At 33.3% G+C, this 6,000-nt stretch overlaps 1 long non-coding RNA gene across 2 annotated transcripts in view; it reads right to left on the reverse strand.

Annotated features, from left to right (window-relative positions):
* Nucleotides 1-3,148, reverse strand: part of LOC149193645 (uncharacterized) — a 51,325-nt gene extending 48,177 nt beyond the window's left edge. The window contains exon 1 of one of the 2 annotated variants that reach the window (XR_016254971.1): nucleotides 3,016-3,148. This is a non-coding gene — a long non-coding RNA (uncharacterized LOC149193645). The remainder of the gene's footprint in view (nucleotides 1-3,015) is intronic. The other variant, XR_016254970.1, reaches the window with a different exon arrangement.
* Nucleotides 3,149-6,000: the final 2,852 nt, after the last annotated feature.

A 6,000-nucleotide genomic window follows, 5' to 3' on the forward strand; every position in this document is an offset into this window, starting at 1 on the left:
ACACTATATTTGTGGAGATATGATCTGATGAATTTGGTCTTTTTGCATAATCCTGAATTACATTCCAAACAGGTGACTTAGAGAAAATCATCATAACTTTCTCTCTGAGCTTCGGATTGAAATTTCATAAGAAGGTACAGAAATAGGACATACTATAGTTTCTTGTATATATTTTTCTGTGCCAAAGGTCAAAACAGTGACACGTGGCACTTCATACAAGTTCACTCTTCTGGAAAGGTCTATAATCAGGTCTTGGGAGATTGTGCATAACTATTTCTTGGAGAATCCAATTTGGATCAAACTGGTGGCATTGGAAAGAGGACGTAGAGGGATAATGCAGGTCGCAATTTCATAACTTAAAGATCTGAAAGTGCAAAGTTACAGTAGTTTCAAGATCGAGCTCCTAAAATCAAGAAAAAGAAAGATGAGGAAGTTTGATGGCAATGATCCGGTAAATTGGATACTTCAGATGGAGCAATATTTTGATCTACATGGTGTACCACTATTACAAAGGGTATGTATTGCATCTTCATATTCAGAACCGGATCAATTTTTATGGTATGAAGGGCTTTGTTCTCGTAAACAACTTGTTACGTGGTAAATTTTCACGGAGGAAATGATAGCACATTATGAGGATACAAAGAGCAACACCTTCTTTAGAGCAACACCACAACAATTGAAAAGAGTAAAAGGGCTTTGTGACACAGTGGAAAGCAAAATTATGGAAACCAGGAAGCATACCCCTCACAACTATAAAGATGGAAGTGTTGTTTCTCCTAGCCTTCCACAACCTACAAGGGTTACACCACAACAATTGGAAGAAAAAAGAGAAAAAGGGCTTTGTTACAATTGTGATAGCAAATGCACTAAAGGTCATAAGTGTGTGGAGAAGAAATTATTTTACATAGAATATAAAGAGGAGGAAGAAAAAGATCAAGAAACATCAAAAGAAGAGGATATACGCTAGAACCCCACCCCAAAGAAAGAAGAAATGAATCAAACCATATCTTATAAAGCATTGGCAAGAATTACCACTCCTCAAACTCTCAAGATAGAAGGACATATCAAGAAGAAAAGGGTGCAAGAAGTGAAATATCACATCAAGAAAGAAGAAATGAATCCAACCATATCTTGTAATTCATTGGTCGAAATTACCACTCCTCAAACTATCAAGATAGAAGGACATATCGAGAAGAAAAATGTTCAAGAAGTGAAAGATCACATCGAGCATCAAAAAATGAATTTGACGATATCTTGCAAAGGATTGGAAGAAATTACCACTCCTCAAACTCTAGAGATAGAAGGACACATCATAAAGAAAAAGGTTCAAGCAGTGCAAGATCACATCGAGCATCAACAACAAGTTCTCCAACTTTTAAAGGATAACACCACTTTAGTGCAAAATCAAACAAAACAACAGGTAGATCAACATCATAGTGAAATTTTTTTTTATGTAGGTGATTAGGTATTTTTATTGCTACATCTCAAGCAAGCTATTTATGAGAAGGAAATGTTGGCAATACTACATGCACTTAAAAAATAGCGACCTTACTGAATGGGAAGACTCTTCAAGGATGAGGATGTGGAAGCATTGTTTTGTGCTATTTCTATTATCCAACCAGATTGGATAAACGAAGCAAGGGATGAATGGAAGAAGGATGAAGAAGTATGACCACTTATTCAAAAGTTGCAAAAGATCCCAATTCAAACAATATTGCCAGAAATTGAAGAGGAAGGAAAAATCATATTGGAACCTGGAGCAGTCACAGAAACAAAAACCCGACAGCTACGAAATCAATCAATTTCAGAGTATCTCATCAAGTGGAAGAACTTACCCGCTGAAAATTCCACATCAGAGGACAAGAATTTTATACAGAAGCATCAATAACTACTCAAGCATTGAGGACAACTCTTTTTGAAGGAGAGGGACATGTTAGGCCCCTATACTACTAGTGTAACCCCTTATTGTTATTAGTACAACCCACTTATTATATTGATGTACCCATGTAGTGCCCATATTGTTACTATTGTGCCCCATAAAAGCTCACTATTGTTATTATTGTGCCCTTACATTATTATTGTTATGTTGGCTCTAATTATGTTATGACCCCTTAGACTCCTATATATAGAAAGGAGGTCTTTTAATTTGTATCATCCAAGAATTGTTCATTTATGTAATGTAAAGGAGGTTGCCCCCTCGAAGAGGCTAAATTCTAAGGCATTGATCTATCTTTTCTATATTTTCTTGAGTTGGTTTCATAACACCGCACTTCGCCAAGTACAGTTGGAAGACTACCGTAGGCCTGAGGGCGTGACAAGCTCAGTGTGGTGTACGAGACCCCTCATCTCCCTTTGATTGCCCAAGGCGAATCAACAATCGAGATAAGCTAAGTATGGTGTATGAGACCCCTCATGTCCCTTTGATTGCCGAGGTTGAATCAGCAATCGAGATAAGCTCAAGATGGTGTATGAGACCCCTTGTTAATTGCTGATTTGCCGCAATTAGACGCGCCCATGTCCATCCAGATAAGCTCAAGGTGGTGTATGAGACCCCTTGTTTGTGAGACAAGGGTGGTGTATAAGACCCCTTGTTTGTGGGACAAGGGACCCACCTTCATGTAGCCATTTGAGTGCTAAGTCTATGAAGGCATACATACTCTACCCCTCTTGTTTTGAACCTATAACCTATTAAGAAAAATCAAATACTCTTAACAATTAAGTTAAACAAATTAACTTAGTAATACTCTATCTCTCTTGTTTTGAACCTGTAACCTATTAAGAAAAATCAAATACTCTTAACAATTAAATTAAACAAATTAACTTAATTACTATGCTTTTAAAAATATTCCAGATTTCTACTAACAAAATAAGTCTTAATAACCTGAACATAAAAAATCTTTGGTGGTTATTGAATTTCGCTTCTTTTCTTTGTGTTGTAGTTTTATTTCTTTTTTTCTGGTAAAAGTTGTTAACTATGCTTTTTGCAGGTGGCAAGGAACATTGAGACAGTGGTACCTCTTTTAGACGATCGTCGCAGTGAAGAGCTGGAAGAGATGGAGAAGCAAAAGGCCGTAATAGACCTGGATGCCATGAAAATAGTTCCGAGAGAGATATGGTGCAGGTTCGGATTTATGGGCCTCCAGACCACGGTTTGTATGTGGCTCACCTTCTGGCAACTATGCTGGGATGTGATGGAACCCATATGCTTCTACTTGAACTCCATTTATTTCTTAATAGGATATGCATTTTTCCTCATAATTTCGAAGGCATTTTCAAAGCTCGCTTCAAGAGCAGGCAGAAGAGACTAATGAAGAAGAGGAATTTCGATATTGAACAATTTAACAAGCTTCGATTGATGGTCGGGTCGCCATTAAAACAGTCTGCATGTTAAGGACTTTTACATGTAATTTACGGCTATTCCTTTTCATTTTTTCTATCACTTCGTACCATATTTTCCATACCATATTTTCATTGTAGATTTCCAAAATATTTTGGAATCCAAAATATAGCAACCAAGTTAAACAATCCAACTAACGGTTATCCTTAGTATTTTGAGAAGGATAGCCTTTCCAGCTCCCCATATCGTATGGCTACCACTCTTCTAATCATAATTCTAATAAGGTTGTGAATTATTATAAATTCTAACATATAATTTTTCATTAAAAAGCCTAGTTTTATTTATTTTATAGTTCATCTTCACTCTATAAATTAAGTTGATGTATAAGTTTTTTTTGCTTCGTATTATTGTAAATGTTAAAAAAATAAATAAATGTATTGAAACATTAAAGTAATGTATAAAATAATAAAAAAAAAATTATTGATTTATTCAACAATCTATTATAATTCTAATAGTTGTTGTTATGAATTATTATAACTTTTAATATGTAATTTGTCATAAAAATTTATTTTAAATTAAAAAATAATTTATTATGGTAAGTGTTAATATGCTAGATTTATTTTTAATTTATTTTTTAAATTCATTTTTAATTTAAACAATAAATTAATATATAGGATGTATTTTTAATTTATTTTTTAAATTCATTTTTACTTTAAACAATAAATTAATGTATAAGATTTATCTTTTAAAGAGAAAAGTATAAATTCAGGGTTAAGATTTTTTTTATTTAAAAAAACTATTATTATAAATGTTAATATGTTATAAAAAAAATCATTTTCACTTTAAACCTTAAATAGATGTATAAGCCTTTTTTTTTAAGAATTTTTTAATTCTCTAAACAATTTTGATTGTGAAATAAATACACATCTCCACACAATAATTATCTGCTAAATTTTATAAAAAAATATATTTGCTATCTCTTTAAATTTAAACCCATAACCTTTTACAAAATAAAATTACATATCTTTTATTTCTTTAAATTTAAACCCATAACTTCTTGTAAAAAAAAAAAGAAAAACACATATCAAACCTCTCCAAAGAATAATAAAATTTTCATATAATCTATTAATCTCTTTCGTATAATTTATTAAAATTTTTGAACCGAAAAGCTCATTTTACAACTCATTCTATACAGGGGATGTGTAAGTTGGTCCATCCATTTCCCCTTTAAAATAAATTAAAAATTAGAGATTATGTTATAAATAGAAAAGTAATATTAGTTATTATAAAAAAATGAATAGAAGTAAAAAATGTATGTGTAAGATGTTTAAATCTTATACTTTTCAAAAATATTTCCAAAGATATTTAAATAAACTATTTGAAAATTTATGTTAACTAATTTATTGATGCGGGAGCATCCAATGGCGAGGCGACAGATGGACAAACTGCCTAAAGCCCCTTTCAGAAAATTTCACTTTGATTTATTTTACTGTTAACTTTTTTCCAAGAAGGTTGTTATAGCCATTGTGAATTTCTTTTCTTTATTTCTGTTTCTTTTAGTTATGAATGCGAGTTTAACAAAAAAATTAGTTTGTCAACATAACAAGAAATGTAACTGTGTAATGTAACTGCAGGTAGTTCCTCAACTAAATGAGGCTGCCTGAACTATTAAAAAGACATTTCACAGAAGGCACAGTGTTGCTGCCCAGATAAAGAAAAATAGAAACATATTGAGATTGTAAAAGTTTGTTGACAAGCGTAAACTAGAAGAATAAGCATTGTTATTTTCAGGTAATCAAAAAGACTGTTTCATGAATCATTTTTTGTAGATGTACACGAGTGCAAACTATAAAAGGAGAACGAACATGAAGATTGTGCCAGCATAAACAACTAGGAGCAAGGAAAGAAAACATGAACTGTGCGCATACTCAGAAATCGACTTTTTACCGTGCATAACCAAAGGTACTCGCAGACCAAAACAATTTAACATTTAGTAACATAACTTATTTTCATCTAAATGCACTTATATGTAATGAAAACATTACACAAATAATTGTCAAAGCAAATTAGCATTTCAAGTTCCTTGCTATTCCATATTTACATTCTAGATATAGACACATAGTTCCAGGTTTCTTCGAGTCCCATCTCATCTGTAGAAGAGAGGACTAGAAACCCTCGGTCAACATGACCAAGCAAAAACGAAAATAGAGGCTGGACTATAGGGAAAGATATAAAGACTGCGACCATGACAAAATGATAAGAACTACAAGATTGACTACAAAGTACAGTTGTGAAGACCTGGAAAAAAAATGAAAATCCTACATAACCTATAGAGAAGACAACTACATACTGATTCGACAGATAGAGTCTCAAACAGGCACCAATGCAAACTTAAGGGAACAGTCCTACCCGTTTCAAACAAGGGCTAAGACCGAAGACTGGAGATACGTCAAGCCACCAAGTCCAAGCCCTCAACACCGGAACATGAGCCACCTGCACAGCACAAGGAATACGTTAGTTAGGGTAGCATAACTTGACTAAACAATAAGTAAATAGAACAGAAAGAAGCAATGGCAATCAAGAACCTTGAGGTTACCTGAGTGACAAGAGGGTTTGAAAAACCCCGAACCAGCAGCAATGCCAAGAGGGAAACGGGAATCGAG

This window comes from Pinus tabuliformis, chromosome 2_2 (assembly GCF_031772625.1).
Source record: "Pinus tabuliformis cultivar Carrire ecotype Pingquan chromosome 2_2, CPIR1, whole genome shotgun sequence".
Classification (NCBI taxonomy): domain Eukaryota; kingdom Viridiplantae; phylum Streptophyta; class Pinopsida; order Pinales; family Pinaceae; genus Pinus; species Pinus tabuliformis.